General features: G+C 40.2%; 1 pseudogene; it reads right to left on the reverse strand.

The window, feature by feature from the left end:
• Positions 1-5,385: 5,385 nt before the first annotated feature.
• On the reverse strand, positions 5,386-5,919 carry LOC149158953 (xyloglucan endotransglucosylase/hydrolase protein 9 pseudogene; annotated as a pseudogene).
• Positions 5,920-20,021: the final 14,102 nt, after the last annotated feature.

The raw sequence follows: 20,021 nt of genomic DNA on the forward strand, positions 1-20,021 counted from the left end.
AACATCCAACGGAATAGTCCACGATGGATGTGACAGTCGTTATAACCAATAAGTAAAGAAATATATGTCTAGTGTCCTGCGGAATAGTCCACAAGGATGAGACAACTATAACAACCATTACAACACATTCCCAACAAGTTGAGCACTAAAATAACCGAAATAGTTTAACTATCTTAGTACATGTGAAAGCCAACATGAAATACAAACATCCACAAAACAGTCTTACAAACATCCATAAGTCATGCATGAAGAATGTGTTGGCCTTAAAGGGATTTTTTTATTAAGGAAAAGTTCTAAGACACATTTTTACATTGTAAATCACTAGCCCCAGTAGTGGGACATTGAAGCCACTCCTTACTCCTCAAAGAACTTGATGGTCTCTCTAATGCCTTGCAGGAGGAGACAAGGTGAAAATTCCTTTTCTCATAGAATGAAGGTGTACATATAACCAAGGATGATGCTCCCCTTGTGACTCTTTGACTACCCTCATGACTTTTCAACTTCCTATGACTTTTCAACTTACATGACTCTTCATATTCTTGTGTGTCCATTGGAATTTCACTTTACAATACAATTGATTCACAATATATATGGCCCACAATAGTGATGTGGCATATGGAAACTCATGATATGATTTAACATGACACTGCTAACATGGTTTGGCTTGATGATGTGGCAATGTTAAGTCACTATTATTGTTGAGTGATAGATGTGTTCTTGGATATTCTTTCTCTTTTCCTCCGCATAGCTTGATGATGCAGGGTCTTCAATGATCTTTGGTCTTGAGAGGTGGTTGCAAAATTGTGTCCCTTTGCTTGCTCTTGATAGGTTCACTCATCCGTTCAACTACAAGTGAGTCTTTGGCATGATTTCCTCCTTCTTCTCCTTCCTCATCATCTTTCCATGACTTGATAGTGTACATATTCCTGCAATTCACTCATGACGGGATGACATCAATCTAAAAACTCCCTAGTATAAGATGATGCATTGTTATCCATGAATTGAGCCTAGGACAAGTGACAGGTTGGTAGATAGGTCCTAGTAACTATGCATTGCATAGTTTCAGGTGACAAGGAGAGGGCTTGATCATTGAGACTACACAGAGAGCAGCTCAGGATTGACTGAGGAAATTTTCAGCAAAGTCCCCACTGGGGAGAAAAATTGCGCAGTGGCCACTGGGAGTCAGAATTGCGCAGCTCAAGACAACAATGGTTGATGCGGGATCAGACCATGACGGATCAGTTCTACGCATTTTTCAAAGGCAAGGAGGAATAGGTAGCAAAGAGGCCTAGAGGACAAATTTGCGCAGTTCTTGAGGGTAGTGAGCTCTGGCTGAGGGAGGACACTGGGAGAAAACCCCACACATTTCTGGAGACCAAGGGAGGCTGGATTCTCTGCGCATTGTGGAGTTCTAGCAAGCAAGGGAAAAATATTAAGGACTGACAATGTGAAGTGCACAGTTCAAGTGAGACTGGGAGGAACTGTTACGTAAGTATGGAGGTCAAGGAAGGCTACTGAGCTCTGGAATTTCATAGTACAACCACCTTGGAGGATAGTGAATGTGCACTGTGTAGTTCTAGGTAGTAAGGTCACAACATGAGGGTTGAGACTACACAGTATGCAGTTTAGTCAAGGTCCGGTGCAACTGAGTTGCCCAGTTGGGGATATTTTCAGAGAAATGGCTAAGTGCGAGAGGAAGATAAACTTGTGATGAACTTGAACTTGTGATCACACACTTAGCATACTTAGACGACACAAAACATAGAATCTCGTAGCAACAAGAAATCATTTCCCTTTGTGTGACTATCTCATAACAAGAAGCGACAAGTGCGACACTTGAGATAGACTTTAGGACGGTCGTGACAACACTTGTGTGATAGTGTTCAAGACTTTGTGCATGAATGTGACGTATGTTTACATGGTTAGGAAAAATCATATACACAGAGATTGACCTTTGAAACTACTAGAAAATTCTCGCAAACATGAGATAATAGTCATAACATGCTAAAAGATGACAGTTGGTCCAATAAGCGAGAAGGAGAAAAACACTTAGAGAAAACACATGGAATGACTTTCAGTGTTTGCGACCATGCATGTCATTGAGGACATAATGATATGAAAAATGATAATTTGTCATTCATACTATGCTAAGAGGTGTATTTCAACTTTATGCGACATGTTTTGTTTTATGTACCTACCCTCCAAAGGGTTGTGAATCAGATGGAGTCTTCATGCGGTCCCAATATTCTATCATACCCTGGGTTCCTTGGTCTTCTTATTTGATAATTATATTTTCTCCTCAGCTCCTTAAGTGTCATCTAACATGTCCTCCTTCTTCATCTCCTTCTTAATCATCTTGCCATAGCCTGGTAGAATTCATGTATCTGTAATCCACTCATGACAAGACAACATTAGTCTAATAGAACCCTAGTCTAAGATGTTGCATGATAATCCATTGAATGAGCCAAAACTGGTATTAGGCCAAGGGGGAGATGGCTCAGTGACTAGATTAGATTGAGGGATAAGACTGCACAGTGCCCACTGAGGGAAAAAATTGTGCAGTGCCCATTGTGGGACAAAATTGTGTAGTTCAAGCAGGCAATGGTTGTTGCGGGATGAGGTCCTAGAGGAAAAATCTGCTCAGTTTTAGATTCCAAGGGATGTTGGGCTTTCTACTCATTGTGTAGTTCTAGCAGTCAAGGAAAAGGCTTGAGGGTTGCAGATGCGAAGTGTGCAGTTTAATAATGCTAGATGAGGCTAGGTTGTTAGGAATCTTCCGGAATTTGGCTAAGTGTGGGATCAGTGGAATCGATATGAACAATGATATAACTTGATTGTGACCACACACTTGGACACTTAGTAATACAACATAGATCATCCAAAACAAGGGAAAACATACTTTTCTTAATGCAACAACCTTTGTGGCAACTTACGACAAGTGTGGCTCCAACAATAGACTTTGTAAGGATAATGACGATACTTGTGTAATAGTGCTTGAAACTTTCAAAATGAGTGTGAAACATATCTATATGATGGAAACAACTCATTTTCACAAATATTTCCCCTTGAAGCAAAAAAAACTTCCCTTTTCATGACAAGTGATAATTCTTGTGCCTGAAGATGAAACTTGCTATATAAAGATAAAAGCGTGAACGATTCTTGAGATTGAAGAAGGGAGCTTGAAATAATTTGCTTACCAATAAGTTACTAAGGAATGACCAATCATAGGATCCATAGTAGGCTCCCAAAATTTGAGTGTAGGCCAAAATTTTGGAGGGTGTTACAGTAGCTACAACACTTGGCGACAAACTGTTGGAATCAACCTTCTTTATTTTGGTTAACTCCTTCTGTTCAGGGCCTTGGTTCTTCAGGGAGCATTGATTCATTTTGAAAATTACCTTGGCCTTCTCACTTACCCCATGAATAGACATGGTCCCCTCTATACCTTCTTAGTCGAACACAACATAATATTCAGCATAATCACAATGTTTCGAGTTAGGAAGGGTAGTGTAGCTTGCGAGATTAAGATTTTTAGAGTATGATTTTTCATCTACGGTGTTTCTCTGCTTCCAGTAGGCTTGGATAGTGTTAGCGCTTGGAATTCACCTAGGCTGAAATAGACAAACTCTCAAGGCTACATCAAACCATTTCACCTCGTAGCTAGCCCTACGAGGTATGAGAAGGCTCTCTCGGGTCAGATTTGATAGATCTTATAATATAATTAGGCTGACCAATTAAGAATAAGGATTTTAGGCTAGTAAATTGATAGGGGGTTTGATTTGATGATTTTTGGGGTTTTTTAATGGAATGACGGGGCTTTTCTGGGCTACATGGGCAAAATCACAGCTTCAAACAGAAAAATATAATGACTACACAGGTTGTCAACTGAGGCAAGGTAGGCATGCAATTTAACACCAAATCTGGTTTCAAACGGGATGGCAAGACTGGTGAGGAGTTAAGGAGGGCAGACAATAACTCTGAATCCTCCTTAAACAGTAGAAAACATCGAATGCGAACAAACTTATAGGAGGAGCATATAATACTATGAATTCCTACCTAATCACTTCATTTGTTCAGCTTGAAAGGGTCATGAAATGAAATGGAATATAACTGATTACATATGAGACAAAGGGAAAAACTTATGCTAAATCAACATACCACATGAATCTCGGCAAACAGAGCTGTGAAATTCCATTAAATTCTCTGTTATAAAACTGTACAATAAAAAGCTCTCTGCTTCTCCAGCAGCTCCCAGCGCTCAGAAAAAACTCTCCTCCCTCACTCACTCTCTAAAAAAAAAACTCTCCTACAAATGAATTTTTAATACATTAAATAAAAAAAACTGCCCAAAACAGGGGCGCTGTTTTTTTTTAACTGACTACCTCCGCTCTCCCTCTTTTTTATTACAAAATCATTATTTTTATAAACTACTCTAAAACAAAACAACAGATTGACCCACAATCCGGGCGCTGTTTTAACTAAAGCAATAAAAATAGAGGAGAATCCTCCATCTGCTCCTAAAGATAGAACCGTCTTCCATTATTCCAGCGTGAAGATTTCGAATGGCCCATGAAAACTGGCTGATGATAGAAATAAGTAATCGCACCTTTGAATGCCACTTTGCAACGATTGCCACGTTACTGATATATTTAATTCATATGCAGAAGGTTCTATAAAACAACGACTTATGTATAAACAACTCAATACTGTTTAAAATCCTCTGATGGCCACTTAAAGATATCAATTGGGGCGTAGATCCACTTGGAGATTTAACTGAAGCTATTAATAGAAGATCGAATCTTATTTTTCTGTTATGTAGGCTCTCATTGATGACACAATCCTCCCATGTTGACAACTGGCCAGCCACGCGGTCTTCACATCGCATACCACTCTGGAAGATGGCTTCTGCCGAAATGACCACGGAAAAGATGTTTGCCACTTTGAGGAAATTGCCATATTGGGAACGGTAATATTGAATTTTATTATGCTATAAAATTTCTATTAGCTGCTGCGTTTTGAATTTTTTCTATAACTTCATTGATGTTCATGGTCCCGAGTTCTCTTTCATCTTTGCCACTACCTTTCGACGATATTGGACCTGAGTGCCTGTTACAGGTTACAATACAGGTTTGCACTGGAGAAAGCCACAAAGAAACGTCACCAGCATAACGCTCTATCAATATGCCAAAGAATCTTTCAAGAGATCTTAGGATGGCCCTGTGAATCATGATGGGCCGTTTTTTTCTCTGAATTTGAATCAATATAGAATAGATCAAATCGCTGAGGCAAATTGAAATCAACCTGAACTGTAGGCAAACTAGGAAATACAAACCCACTGGTACTATACACTCTTTAGATTTTGACAAAATTAATGTACTGCTTGCTTTAGAGAACTAAACTGCTGCATTCTGGTGGAGGAACGGGATATCTGTTTTTGTCTCCGCAGTAGTCATAGATCATGTAATTTTTGCGCACCCACTTGGAGATGTGTCTATTAGATCTGACTTGGCACGCCCCCTCAACGCGGAAGTTTGTATAAGAAGCCGCAAAGGGAGCGTTGCTCCAATTGGTATTCACTTGCCCTCTTTGAGTAGCCCAATCATCCGCATTCCACAAGCTGGAGAAAACTCCCATGGCTTGGCTGTTCAAGAACAGCACCCACATTACTTGATTTTTCTTGTATACTCTGATGGGAGTGGCGTCCACATAGAATATGATGTGATGCGGGTTCCACTTAATGGGATATGTGTGAAAGTCCGCAGTGGGGTCGAACCACAAACAAATGCATTGCTCTCTCTTCCCAATTTCATGGGCGTATATGTTCGTCTGCACAATGTAAGGCTCCCCAGACACATTCTCCAGAAATTCAAAATCCATTTCATCATGCTTTGCCCCTGCATTCGAAGAGAGTTGCAACATATATATTCCATATCCAATGTCAATCAACCATAAAATGCACCACTTCCTTCATCAACAGAATAGTCCCCCCCCTTGTCTTTGAATATTGAAAGGCAATGCACTCCACTTTTTAATACTCCTGAGGTAAGCCGTACCTCGTCTTCTCTCATGCCTTCCAGCCCATGTGAACTACCAGAACTTGATGACTGAGATGCCTGCATTTCTGATGTGTTGGCATGACTTATACTGCAAACTAATGTCTTCATTCCTATGATGAGAGTCCTTATTAATTTCTTGCAATCTTTTAGCTCCTGGGAAAGCCCTAAAGGGTTCTGAAGGTTCAAAGCTGTCTGCACAGGTAGCTCCAGCTTCAATCGTAAACTGTATTGTTCTTTCCCATCTTCATAATCTCCAATTAGCTGAGGAATAGTGTGCTTTAATGTACTGAACTTGCTCACAAAAGCTTCTAATATAATTCCCAGTAAGGCTCGACTTTTTCCTTGCTCGTAGGGTCCACACCTCTGATAAAGATTGGTTTAACCAAATTAAGCATCAATCGGGCAGAAGTTGTCTGCATGCTGAATGACAGCGATGAGTCATTCAAATTTCTGGAAAACAAGTTTATAGCTTGGGATAACTGCTTAAACGAAACCTTGAATCGAACATGCTGAATAACCTTTGCAAGAATATCATATGCCAATGGCTTTAATGTTTCACAAGCTCGGCCAGTACCCAATAAAACCCTCTCCTCCAATAAGGTATCAGTCAGTGTGAAAAATCCTCGCCCGAAATCTGTTTGAAGAACTCGCCTTGTGTCACGAAGTAACTCCTGGCGAATCAAAACTGAATCCGGGCAAGTAACAAGCAGATTTACTATGCTCTTTGATATAATCTCTTCATATGGTTGGATAGAATCAGCAAAGCTCCCAAGTAAATATGTCAAACATGAAATAGTCTTGACTTGTGCAGACTTCAAATCAACATAATGATTTTTCAAGTGAGGTGAAACATGCTGGGGATCAGGAATGGATATTGCGTCCACCATCAGAGGGAGGAGAACAGGCACGTTCTTTTGCATATAATGTCCATGGAAGGCAAAAAGAATTATTATAATCAAAGGGCATTCTGTAACAATTTTGAAGGACATAGTGCTTGGATTCAACTGTCCAGGAATTGGCCCTCCAGTTAGTCTCTGTGGACTAATATATCCAATGGAATATTGATTAGTTGCCAACTGACTATCATTTCCATTTGATTCATTGAAACAGTAATTGACAATGGCTTTGAAGTTCTGATAAACCATTCTGTGGCCAAGTTGTTCCTCTTTGATAATTATTGCTGCTCTAAGGAGCTGCAAAGTTTCGAAATGAATGACTGGATGTGCCACTGTAGAAAACCTCTGTACCATGATAATTGAAACCATATGAAGATAAAACTTGACCAAATTCATCAATAGTAGAGTCTGATGTATGTTTTGCTTTCTTTTGTTTTTGCAGGGATAGAAGCTTGAAGTTTGCTGCTGTCTTTTGAAAAGCTGGAGATAAATTACACAAATTTAAACAACACATTAATGATTTCTTCTTCAAAACCCCGTTTTGAAGAAGAATCAATCTCTGATATGAGACAGAGTCTAACATCGGCTCCATTTGGGATGGCAGCTACAGCTTCCTGGAGGTGCCAAGAACCGCAGAACTTTGGGAGAGCAGACCGTGCCTCCACCATTGGGCAATGGAGTCATCATTCCAACAAATCAACACAGCTGAAGACTTATTTTCACACTGAAACTTAACTCAATCAAACTAAAAGCCAACTGAAACAAGATGCTGCCCTTGTGGCTGCTTATTTATTTACAAAACCTACTCTAATCTGCTGTACAAAGAATAGATCAGGTAATGCTAAAATGCCAAATTAACCACTCGAGTAAACCTGGAAATGAAGCCGCTTGAGAATGCTGCCATGAAGTCACAGATGCAGTTGCTGGCAGCCCTTCATGCTCATAATGATCCTGGTCACCGAGAAGACAGCCCGATCGGTCAATCAAGCTGAAAAATGTGTCCATGTAGGCCGCAATAGGATCACGGACACCGGCCTCTGTTGGCTGCCCCAACTCTACAATGCATATTTCCAGCTGCACATTGTCGATGTGTACTTCTATAGGCAAATCTGTTATTGCTTGTTTCGATGGAGGAAGGATTTCCAAAAACTTTTTAGGGTCTTGGAAATCATAAGAGTGGATCTGCTCATCGAGATACTGAATCTCATTTTCAACTCTTTCAACAACTAACTCATAAAATCTAGTTTTGCCTTCAAGATGAAGCTTCGGAGATTTCACACATTGAAGGAAAATACTGAAAAATTCTTCATTAATTTCAATACCTGCTAACATCTCTCTAACTCCATCTAGAACTTCACAAAGTGCAGGGTCTGCCACATACCCTACCATTGCATGAACATATCAACAGGCACTGGAATGTCTAGATCAAGTTGGAGTCGCCAGGTGAATGATTCAGCCTTTCAAGTGTCTGATCGTTGTCCACTATCAACAATCAGATCTGAACTTGATATATGTACTGGGGTAAAGTGTCAATGAAGCGCTATGTTCACAAATCCCACGGAGATAGACTGAAGCAGCGTTTATCTACTTGCGCTGATGTAAAACAAGAGCGTTTTCGAAGGCTTCTGGCGTAACTTCAGGCTCCGTCTAAGACTTATGAAATAGCACGACAATGAGCAAACGATTAATATGTTCTTCCCCAGTATGGTCGCCAATATGTTAGCGCTTGGAATTCACCTAGGCTGAGATAGACAAACTCTCAAGGCTACATCAAACCATTTCACCTCGTAGCTAGCCCTACGAGGTATGAGAAGGCTCTCTCGGGTCAGATTTGATAGATCTTATAATATAATAAGCTGACCAATTAGGATCAAAGATATTAGGCTAGTAAATTGATAAGGGGGGTTGATTTAAAGATTTTTTGGGTTTTTGGTGGCAATTGGAGGGAGTGCAATTTAGGGTGCGGGGATTGAGCTCAGTTTTTGCAGGTGGGTCTTTGGGGCAAGGTAGGAGTCTATGCTGATGCCTTTAACTGAAAGAGATGATCAGGGAAGAAAGAAAAGAGGCTAAAGAGGGCAAACAATGAATTCGAATCCTCTCTAGACAGTGGAAAACATAAATTTTAAACAAAATTGAAAGCTGAGCATGGCATGCATGAATTCAAACTTTATCACTTCTTTTGTTTAAATAGCAGCAAGAGATCAAGAAATGGAACACATAAACACACTTACAATAACAGTAGGAGACACACCATCAACATAATAATCCACAAGAATCCTCAATGAAGTCTGCAAAACCCTGGCCTTCCTTTTCCTCAAATTGCAGAAAATACAAGTCAAAAATACAATAGCACTTCTCCCTCTAGAGTCCAACCATGAAAATGAGAAAGAGAAGGCATAATATAGAAGGTCAAACCTCTTTCCCCACCTCTAGGGGTCGAGCTCAGCTTCCTAGGAGCTGTTGCAACTAATTCTAAATCAGTCACTAGATAATAGGCCAGCTCAACAACTTACCTCTAAAACTTAGGAAGCTTATCTATGCATTAAATATTCACTATTTACATTAAAGAAGCTTCTAGAAGTGGTAAAGAAGAGTAAAAGTATCTAATGCCATGAAATTTACACAATAATCCATCATTTACATGCCCAAATAGTCAACCAAAGTGAAAATAGTGCTTTTCTGGCCGAACTAGTCAAAAATTGGCAAATCTGGAGGTTTTGGTCGCGCCCCTGGAAGTTCTGGTCACGCCCCTTTGCAGCTACTTTTGAGTGGGTTCCACTGATCCAAATCAGGTGCAAGATGGCTCATTGGAAAGCTTAGCCTGTCTACTTTCCATCCCAAGTGGAATTTCTGGATTTGGTGTTGATTTGACCCCTCAAAAACCATTTCTCCCAAGGTCACTTTCTGCAACTCAAAAAGTGGGCAGAAAGTCATTTTTAAGGTGTATTTTGAGCTTTTGGAGGCTCAAAACTCAAAATTAGGCTGCCCCCAAGTACTGGTAATTTTTCTTTTTGCATGCCCTTTCCAAAAATGCCAAGTTTGCAAAATTCCGAGCAGCCCTTCAAAATGGTCTCACCCGGGGTGAGACCAAACCGTGGGCAAAACCTGTAATTTTACCAAAAATTTGCAAAATGCTCCAAAATTCTCAAAATTTTCAGATTTTGATGCTAGATCAAGGCTGATCAGTACCATGATGAGTGAGGGATGCCTCAGCCAAGATGCGGAGTGGATTTGTCCTTTTCTTCTTCTTCCGGGCCTCTGACAGCTCTCTTTGGAGAATTTTTATTCTCGCCTTGCAAACATGTAATCTTGCCCAGTAGTGTGTCTTCATGTTCCGGAGCAGCTTGTTGTCACGGTTTGCCTTGTCTAACAGTCCCTCCAAGCGCCAATTTGCTCGGATGAGCAATAACTCTCTATCCATGGGCAGTGGGTCCCCAGGCCTCCTGCGATTGATGACTCGGTCAAATCGCATCCTCCATAACTCATCCAACTCCTTCTCGGTCTCCAGCTGTTTGGTCCGCTGCTCTAAATAAGTGATAGTCCACTGAGCCATCTCAAGCTTCCGCTGCAACACAAGGTTCTCTTCCTTGAGCTCATAGAAATCTGAAGAAGGAGGAGAATGAGCATCACGACCAGTGAAATCATCATGTGCCTCGCCAACTGCCTCATCCTCAACCATGGGCTGCTTGCCCTCTCGTACTGCCTGTGCCGATGAAGAAAGCGAGGCCCCTTCCACCTGATGTGGAGATAACACTCGCTGCTCTGATGATGAAGACGAGACCCCTTCCACTGGCTGTAGAGAAAGTACTCGTCGGGCTGCTGCAAATAAGGTCCTGTGACCTCTCTGATATGTGACCCGAGGAGAAGAAGCCATGTGTCTCGGGATGCTGGTCTCGGGCTGATGTGATGGCCCTCCCTCCTCATGAACTGCCTCAGGCCCTGAATGTGGCTGTGTGAAAACATCTCGGGAGATGAAATCCGCCCAAGGGATGCCCTGCTGGCTCAGCTGATGGGAAACTACTAGCTGAATAAGACCATGATGGCATAGGCTCCGGAGCTGCTGTACTGGAGTCTGTCTCCGAAAGGTAGTGGCTATCCTCTGAATGTCATGAAATAAGAATGCCGAAATGTTCATCATCCTCACTCTGGTGAAGTGCATCATCATGCGGATATGACAAGAAAATACTCGTGAGAATCTCCCCTCGCATGTGAAGTAGTGCATAATGAGTCTCATGGTGTCTATATACTCTGCTCGGAGGAACTTGATAGGAAAGTTCCTTGTCAAGTGATGCACATGGGCAGGCCTAACATATGGCTCATAGTATACCAGGTCCACCCACTTGCGCTTCGGCCACACCTCACCCACATTGGGTATCCCGGTAGCATCTGTGATAGCCTCTGGAGAAAACACAAAATTCACCCCTGCAAGGGTGACCTGCCTGTCATGGAGATGGAGGACAAACAACCGGGCCAAGTCTCTGTGATGCTGGATGTGTGACAGCCTCTCACAAAACTGAAAACAAGCCATATGCTGAAAACAAGACACTGCCAATGGGCAAGCCTGCAACTCTGTCAATGATGTGGGCTCTTCCCTCCTGTGATGACCACCCTTGCCTCCCCTACGAGGCCTCTGCTGTATCTCAATCTCAGTAGATGATGATCGGTCATCACCTTGCTCATTAGTCTCAGTGGTTGACATGGTGTTATTGAGCAAGGTGGAATAAATAAGTCAAAATGACCGCTGCCCTGCCTGCAAAATGTTGTGAAGTATGCTGTTTTCAAGGGGAAACATCATGAGGGATATGTTAGGGGAGGGAATTTACATATAGGAAAGGGAAAAAATATATATATAAGCAGGGAATTCTGAAGGAAAACATCACATAATGCTAAACATGTCATTCCATCTTTCATCATTTGCAAATGAATACTGTATTAGGGAAATATGTTTTATGATCACCAAGGGAAAGGACAATATAGATTTTCATCATGGAGGGAATGAAAGTATAAGGGAATAGAGTAGCATCAATCATAAACATTTAACAGGCTGCTGCTTTTATATTTTGTCTTCAAATATCTTTCATGAGCATACTCTGTTTTTTCCACATTTTGAAATGACCATTTGATGCTAATATGAAACAGGGATTTTGGGTATTAGATTGTAAGAAGAAGGGAAGGGGATTGCTGTGATCATGTTACAATGGAAGGGAGAGGGAATTGATAACTTGGGAATTAGGGAAAAGAGAGGATATTAGGAATTAGGTTTGGGGGGACAGTGAAACCCTTTTAATAATCACTGCCAACTAATTTTTGTAACAGCAATTCATTTAGGACAGTGGCAGCTTCATCATGCTTTTACCATGGGGAATTAGGGTTTGACTGTGTGCTTTGATCATAGGGAGGGACATTCAATTGCCTAGGGAGTTTAACTGAAGGGACAAGCAATTGAATTGGGGTTTACATAGGGAAATAGGTAGGGAAAAACAGAGTTTTGAGAAAGGGGATGAAAACCATGCTAATACAAAACCCTAACACAGCAAGACTGCTTCTTTTGATAACTATGCAGCTGTATTTTTGATGAATTTTGTGATGACTTTAACACAGCTTTGAATCTTTGACATATACACAGCAAGATGACACTTTTCTTTATTTTTTATAAGGCTATGCAAATGACATTTTCACTGTTTTTACAATTTCTTATGTGCATGCCTTGTCATCACTTTTTATTTGTTTTTTTTTTTTTTTTTTTTTTTTTTTTTGTTGTGTAATGTTTCTTTTTCATTTTGCTGTGTTTTTATACATGAATTGCTGTGTGTAGTAGTGCTTAGGGTTAGAGCATGATACATGGTAGAAACAGGGTTTGGAATAGGGTTCAGGAGGGGTTAGGGTTTCATGGAATTTGGGGTAGGTTTTGAGTATTTTCTTTGCAAATGAGATTAATAAAAATGACATCCTAACACCTGTGATTTTATATTGGGAAAATGAATGGAGGGACTAAGGAAAAAATTGCCTTGAAAAACAAACATACTACCTAACATTAGCATGCAAAAACATCAAGTCATTTTAACCTATTTTCTATGGATTTCCTTGCATAAAATCATGACCATAATCTTCTTTTGCAACCCCAACACCATTACACAAAACGTGGAGGAGGCATACCTTTAAAAATTGGAGTGAATTTGAGTGAATTTGAGCGTTTGGGAGAGTTTTTAGGGCGGGCAGACTTTTTGGTCGCACAAGCTGCCAGTTTGGTCTCACCCCTCCGTTTGGTCGCGCCTGTGTAATTTAACACAGCGCGTTGGCCTTTTTTTGGTCGCGCCCCTCCGTTTGGTCGCGCAGCCTCCAAAAGACTGAAACTTCTGCAATTTGCCCAATTCCGCCCTCTAATCGCCTTTTGCTTGTAATTTCTTGCTCCAAATGCACAATGAAGACCTTTCAAGAGGGAATTTGCTTTTATAGGCTCATATTTAAAAAAAAATTGACTTTAAAAACCCACTTTATAATGTTTAAACCTTTGTATTCTCTTTAACACTATTTTAGAGTCTTTTTGTCCTGGAATGAGCTTTTTGATGCGTTTAACTCCTTTCTTTTTGCAGGTTGACCGCCTGAGGGACTGTAGTGAAGGAACCAGGGTTATTGCCGGCACTTTTACAAATTTTTGAGAATTTCTTTATTTTTTCAAAATCCACATGACCTTGTAATTAAAAACAGTGTTTTTAAATCCAAGGCATAAAATGAGCTGTAGCTGAAGAAGATGACAATGAAACATATGTACAAAACTCCTTCCGGCTTGCTGGGCACTTACTGACCATGACTCATGACCTTAAAATGATTTTGACTCAAAACCCTAAACCTAAGACCATGGGACTTTAAGACAAAAACAAGAACAAGCCTGACTCAATTATATTGTTGTATGACCTGATCCAGCAAAGCCAAGAAGACAAAGACCAGCTCCTCCATTCAGTGTTATGGCATGCCTAGCGGGATGCAAAACTGACACTGATGAGACACCTATAAATGCATATGCAAAGAGTTATTGATCACTGATGGAGGGCTCAAGACCGACACTAACAGATAGTACCCCAGCGGAGTCATGCAGGAACACAAACATTGCTTCGCTATCAATGAGCCTAGACAATACCCCGACGGAGTTGCTTGCTTCACCTCTCTGTGTAGGAAGCCTTTCTCTTCTTTCACCTTTATTTGTTTTTACAGGGAATGGTGCATTGGCACTTATTTATTTTGGGGTGGAAGAGGGATCCCAACTTATTGACAGCAGAAGAGGTTGTTCCTTCAGAGAATAATATAGAGACCTTTGATTTAGGTTTTCTCATTTATATTTTTCCCCTTCTTCGTTTCTACTAGTTGGATAAGCTTGAGAATACCAAAGTAGAAAAACTGAGTATAGGCATGAGGTTTTCAGACTAGACATGGGTTCATGGTTGGACCAAAACTCTCCTTACGGATGGATCATATTTTCCGTCGGAACTTCATCAGCTAAAATATGTAACCTGTTAGCTTTGTTGGCGTTTGGCCCAAAAATGGACCCAAATCACTCCCAAAGTCTCCAAAGTTTGCTTAAAATCATGCAAATGGGTACAAATATCCTCCAAAGTGCTCCCTAAGTCTTCAAAAGTGCTTAAGATCATCTAAAGATCCAAACAAGTGAGGAAGGAGAGCCCTTGGAAGGGAAAAAATGCACTATCGGGAGGCTAAAACACTTCAAAATCAGTCAAAAACCATTATCGCAGGCTTAAAACTGAGAAGGCACATCAGTTGTTATATCTCGCCCAGATCTAATCGATGGAATGCATCAGCGGATCTAATCGGTGCAGGCGAGTAGTGGAAATCGGCGTTGGACACCGCCGATCAATGATCGCCAATGATCGAATCGGTAGGTCGCATCACCGAAGGTATTGTCGGAGGTATCGCCGGAGGTATCGATGCAGTTTTTGTGGAATGAGTGATTGTGATTGGTGATTCAATGTGGATTGTCGATCGTGTGTGAAGATCGACGTCCCATGTCACATCGCAAATATCGCTCTGAGGTCATAAGGATCCATTTCGCTTACCCTGCTTCATAAGCAAAGGGACTAATAGGTTTCATATGTCCTGGGACGCTTGTAGGTGGGCTCATTCTGGCTTTTCCATGCTGCTTTGTTGCGTGACGGCGAAAACCATGGGGTGGGGCCTTTGCATATACATATGGTGTGACCCGATGCCTGGACCTGATGACATTATAAATAATTTCTCATAACATTTCAGGTCCATGCCAAAGCCTTGTTTTAATGCATTTTTCATGTATTTCGTTATATAACGAAATACAGAGGGGAACAGAGTAGCGCCGATTGCAATGAAGCCCGGACCCGAAAGGGTCTGGGAATTGAAAAATATAATCTTTGAAGTCCGCGGGAAGGCCTGTTTTCAATATATTTTGTGTATTTTCGTTGTTTAAACGAAATACAAAGGATCCTTGGGGCATTGCGATAGCGATAAACCTGGACCTGAAAGGGTTCGGGAAGCAAAATATATATATTTTTTCAAGTCCGCCAAGGCTGATTTTTCCTGTTTTTTCATTGTTTTTCATGTATTTCCAAAATACATAGAGAAGGTAGGAGTTCACAGTATTACATCAATTTTCTGTATTAAACAGAAACCAGTCATTGTTCACATTTTAGAGGGGTTTCATAGGCCCGAAGAGCCATTCCACCACACAACAGAAGCCGGAAAGTGATCAAGGAGCACAGACAACGCAACACAGAAGCAGTCATGGAGCACGCGCAGCTAGCCTGAAACAGAATCAGCCATGAGGCATCAACAACACAGCTTATCCTCAGCAACAAACATTATGGGGCATCTCTGGCATGAGAGAGCTCCCAGACAGCGCAGCAAGCTACCCAAAATATCTGAAGGCAGTTACTCTGTTGTCAGAAGAATAATCCTCCAAGCCCATGCTTGCCTATAGAGGGAATCAAACAGTTAAGGGACAGATCAGACAAGATTAAGACTCTGAGCCTCTTAGAGCTTAGGAGCATTGTAAACAGGCTATAAATAGCTGAAAGTAAGATGTAATATAGGTTAAACTTCTGGAGATTGTTCCTCCTCTGTTCCTTCAAGCTTCTCATCTTCATTCTAGCAATATAAGCTTCTTTTGCTATTATATGTTCAATGTCCATTCTCTTTGCTATTTTATGTTTGCACTTGAACAGTTTGTTCATGTTTTCTTTTGTGTCTAAGGCCAGGTAACTGTCATCTTATCTCTTCTTTGATGAATTAGATTTGCAAGCTTCTTTACTTCCTGTAGCTAGCCATTCATATGTGATCATGTATGCATCTACCGGTACAGTCAGTATTCTCTTTTGCTGCCTGTAGCTAGCCATTCATTTATGTTTATGTATGTAGTCTGCTGGTACAGTTAGTATTCTCCATCTATCCATTGAATCTATAAATTATTGAGCATTAGTGGTATAAAGCCTTGTATTGGTGAGAGTGTTCATGCATGTCTTGAGTGAGAATAGAGATGAAATGGTTATCTAACTTGATCCAAACCATCATTTATTCCAATAGTTCAAAGAACAATATTGAATATTATATGTTACCAGGCATCTCCGAGCTACAACCTAGGATAGTTTCCTGGAGTGATAACATAACCAACACAAGGAAGACGGACATATGGCTAGCCAAATACTGAAGTGTCACAAGAATCTTTATAGTTTAGCCACACACATACTAAGATGCCAAATAGGTCTAGGCATAATACTTATTTGCATAATGAAAACAAAAGGAAAAAAATCAACAAGGAAGAAAGAAAGACAAAAAGAAAGCAAACACAGAACTAGGAAACAAAACCAGAAGACAAGAGAACAAAATGGCTAAAACAAACATGATGTAGAACCAAACTACATGGAATGAGTGCACAATGGGTGCAATGGAGGGAAAGCTAGTATGCAGATAATCCTACTCCTATCCTACTAGCTAAAAGGTCATGTCACATGTAATGAAATTTCTAGTGAAGCTAGCATAATTATTCTCGATCTGGATCCATAGAGATACGAACAATTAAAAAAGATAAAAGGTGAATTGCAAGATATAAAACTTGAAAAACTTGCATAAGGAAAGGAAGGTCTTGCCTGTGGGCAAAAAGATGTCTCACAACCAATACTTTCATCCAATCCACATGCTTACCTTTTCAATGAATACCAATTTTCAACAAACCTTAGAAGCCTCTTGCGGATGTGTCTTCATCTACACCGAGCTCCATAGCAAACACAACGAAATATTGAAACTTCTTGTTTGCAACAAAACTTTCCAAGTAAGATTGTTCTATCCATTCAGCGATTGGATCATAAAATTCATGATGGCCCTCTTGAAAACCCCGAAATCTTGGAAAAGGTAAATTTTCAATTAAAAGAGTGGGACCAAGATGGGAATCTTGGGAGGGAAAATAGTTTTGATCATACTCAGTAGTCATGCCAAGATAGTGAGGTCCTGCCCTAACCATCACCGAAGGCTGAAGTGCCTCGCCTACTTAATGAAAATATGAAGAGAGAGATGTTGAAGAATGAAGATCAAGGGGTGTGGAACAACTATCATTGGATGTGCTAATGGGAAAATGGTAAGTTGAATGACAGTCACCAAAGTCAAAGAAATGATCAGATGAGCTAATTGAAGCATCATATTCCTGGTTTAAAATAAACGAAGAAAAATAAATTTGAACAATCTCGTGAATGCCTTGAACAATCGAACCAAGTTCCTTGTGAGCCAAAAATGACATACCACCTTCCTGCAACTGAGGACAAATTGTACTAGCATTGTAATCATTAAAAGAGTTTAAAAACAATGCTAACACCACAAATGCATGGGATCAGTTGGGACATGGTGAATGAAGAAGAACTTCATTCATGTGACAACTTGTGCATTCATTATCACTCAAGAATATTTCTATTGTGATGAGAGGACAAATTTACAATTTAAAATTTGCAAGAAGACCAAGGATCTAACCATTAAGGGATAAATTCGATAAGTATGATTCCTTTGGGCAAAGATAGTCCTTGAGATAATCCACTTCACAATTCCATGACTCTATGAGAGATGCACATTCCCAACCTGAGTTTAATGTCATATATTTTCTTGAAGATGAATGAAATGCAACAGATTCTTGATTCAGTCATAAATAAAATCTTGAAAGTTTGAAAGGTCGCACCTGGAATACTAAACATTTTTGACATAGAAATTTGCATCGAGTGAAACAATGCATAGAGATGGATTGTGTGAGAGAAACCAGATCTGACTTAGTTCAGGGGGGAGGGGCTTACCAAAGTCGTGAGATCCTGACATAACCTTCAACGAAAGTTGAAGTGCCTCAACTCCCAGGCAGGTCCCGAAACTTCCTAGGATTGTAGAATCGCATTTCTAAGATTGAACTAGATCATGCATGGTTTGAGGATAGTTGTTGTTGCTGATTTCAAAACTACTCATCGGATGGAAGTCATCTTTGTTACAAGTTTCACCAAATTTTTCAACTTCAACAATTAGATTACTCAATTAGAGAGGATCTTCTGATAGAATCTTCAAAGAAAAATGAATCGGTGATATCTCATGGGCAAGCTAATTTGAAGAGTTGTCTTTATGCAGAAGAAAAGATGACGAGGAATGGGAAGGGTACTCTATGATTTGATTGTTTGCAATTTCATAATGGACAACCTCACTGCCTTGTCTCAATTGAGAGGATAACTCTTCGGATGAAGAAACTAAAGAGCATGGAGTATATTCATCGCAACAAGATGTGTTTCAAATGGTAGGACACAAGGGATAGTGAGGTGAAGAGGAAGTTTCAATATAAACATCTTCCTTGACCAAACTAGATTCTAAATATAAATTAAGGTCTTCATGAGAAATCGAAAGATCATATGATGTGCTTGGGAATTCATCACGACATACGGAAATAGAGTTATCAATGTTGGAAAGATCACTGCCCAAGGCTGGGGGTTGATTGAAAGAATTGATTGTGTTGAATTTTCCACTGAGATTAGTAGATTGAGAATCATTCAAGAATGAAAACTCATTGTTTTGACATGGAATATTCTAAAACAGAGAGGAAATATTGGAAGCATCTTCACTTTGTGTCTCCTCTGCCTGGGTACTATGACTTCTTTGTACCTTATCGCAATTTGGGCCAACAACTTGAGAATCAAGAGAATGTGAAGAACTAGATGATGGAGTAGATTGATCAAGCGGGTCATGGTAAAAAGAGTCAGAATATGTAGATGATAGAGGATAACAGAAATCGTGATTAGCTTTGAGACTAGAGTTGTGAAAAGTGACAAAATCTTGTGGAATGGAGGAGTGAGTCTTCACTGTAGGCTTCATAAGCTATTCTGGGATTTACTCCATTGAATCATAAGAAGAATTAGAAGATGGATTGGAGATTTGATTCGCAAATTTCCCAATTTTACAATCACAGCAAGGAGGAACCCTCATCGAGCCAGGAAAAGGAGGAGGACAAACAAAAAAAGGGGTAGTAAGCTCCTCCTTTGAAATTTGAGGTGCCTCATGATTCACAAGAGTTGGGGAAGAAGACAAATCAAGAGCTTCAGGGCACTGTATGACGATACATGAACCAAGTGCTCAAACTCTTGTTACAAGAAATCTCAGTTCAAATGTTTTTCAGGAATTTCATAACAGAGGTGAAGGAACCAATACGAAAAATCCTCAACTAATTCATCAAGTTTCATTCTTAAACGATTGATTCTTCCAAAAACATATAGGTAGTTATACTTATCAAAGGCTTTATGAAGTTTCTTGGCAAGCAGGTCAAATGAATGGATAAAAGAAATGGGTAATGTATGAAACCGTTGACTAACACGACCTTCGAATGTGAGGGTGATTAATCTATCCATGACATATTTGGAACATATTATGTGAGAAATAAATAGACAGACAACTTGAAATAGGTGTTCACAAAAATTTGATTCACCCTCACCATTGAACTTAAACTCAGACATGTTATGAATAACTTCTGCAGGGATGGTAAAACTAATATCTTTAGAAAAAAAACTCAGGATTATGATTT

Source organism: Pinus tabuliformis, chromosome 5_2 (assembly GCF_031772625.1).
Source record: "Pinus tabuliformis cultivar Carrire ecotype Pingquan chromosome 5_2, CPIR1, whole genome shotgun sequence".
NCBI lineage: Eukaryota > Viridiplantae > Streptophyta > Pinopsida > Pinales > Pinaceae > Pinus > Pinus tabuliformis.